Source organism: Vigna unguiculata, chromosome 5 (genome assembly GCF_004118075.2).
Source record: "Vigna unguiculata cultivar IT97K-499-35 chromosome 5, ASM411807v1, whole genome shotgun sequence".
NCBI lineage: Eukaryota > Viridiplantae > Streptophyta > Magnoliopsida > Fabales > Fabaceae > Vigna > Vigna unguiculata.
Window position 1 is genome coordinate 7,038,171 of NC_040283.1, and position 1,767 is coordinate 7,039,937.

The window sequence follows — 1,767 nt, forward strand, 5'->3', positions numbered from 1 at the left end:
TTTGCAGTTGAACATTACATTCCATAAGTCATTTTTATAGAGTAAAAATAGGAATAAGGCAGAGAGTTTTTACAGTATTATATATTTATAAATAATTAATATTTTTTGGATTTTAAATAACTATTTAAAAATATTTTGATCATGAGTGTTTTATTCATTTACCATTTATAATCTTTAACCTAAAAAATGTACAAAAATTGAATTAATAACAAATGTATTGATATTTAATTAATAACATGAAAATAAAGAGCAGTACTTTTTGTTACATCAAAGAAACATGAATTCTTAGTATAAAATATTAATATCCATTTAAAGGAAGAACACAACAACATATTTAATTGATTAACTACCTCTGGGGAACAACAATCCTATATTTGTGAATTGAAAGAGTATTTATCTGTTCTTCGATCATGGAAGGTGCATAGAAACATTATTTGAATATAAAATTCTTAAAAGTTTCGTAAAAATATTTAACCAATATACAATATGAAAAATATATGAAGAAATTAGAAAACGAAAATTGGCTATGAAAAAAATCATTTTCAGGAAAATCTGAGAAAATTATGAGTACCGGAGTAGCAATTTTCTAGTCCCATCATTTGCCAACGCAAGTGGACCACACCACCTGCATCTCAATAAACAATATGTTCAAAAACAATTGATATTTCTAAACAATTTATAAGAGTACCATGAAATCATTCATTCTTAGTGATATCAATATAGCTTTGCTTATTAGGTACAAAATTCAGTAACTACTGCCAAAATTCCCACCTAACTACAATCATGTGATGGAAAAAATCAATCTTCTTATATGTGTCCATCTTATGATAGTTGTTGAGAAAATAATTGGCTGATTCCTTCTTTAATAGTGTTATGAATTATAAAATCATGATAGAATTTGGTTTGGTCAAGAGTCGTCAGAGTATAAACTTATACTGATATATGATAGATGCAATCAACCATAACATATCTAATCAAAATTGAAATGGTGTTGTGTGTCTCACCCAAATAATAGGATCAATATACCTCAAACCCAGTGATTTGGTTTTACTACTAATTAATTCCTGCATGACATATCCCATTAGCAAGCAATACACAACATATATAAAACAGGTATTCTAAAACACTATACCATACTACTAATTATACAAAAATAATATAATTAAAAATAAAATAAAGTTAAACATGTAACACCCGGTAGAATTTCCGGGTGCGTAGAGCAAATCCCATTCTCTCCTTCAAAAGTCAGTATGAACTCATCAATAACGGCATGAAGCTTGCATGCATCAAACACTACTTCTGCCTTTAAATGCTCTAGCATTTCTTGTTCATTTGGGTCAAATTTCACTCCAATTGGTGAGCCCAGGAAGTCATGAATTCCACCCTAACAGTTCATCACACGTACAAGACAAATAATTAAAGGCGATGCGAAAAAAAAATCTTTATCAAAGATTAAAGCATCTAAAATTTTGAAACCTCTGAACAATATAACAAAGAAAGCAGTGATGAAACATTAAATGTTCAATCTTCATTACATCAACTACTTGAAAAATCAGTTTTTTCTTTTTCTTGCATTTACAATTAACCTCATTTTTCATCCACATAAATAATCCTCCTATTGGTATTGTTATATTCAAGGCTATGGTTCAGAGGTTGCTACTTTTTTCCCATTTACTTTCCTTTGGGAGTTGTATGTTCTAATTGAAGAGGGAGAAGTATGGAAGAACAGTGCCACACTTAATTGTCTTTGGGACAAAAACAACCTAA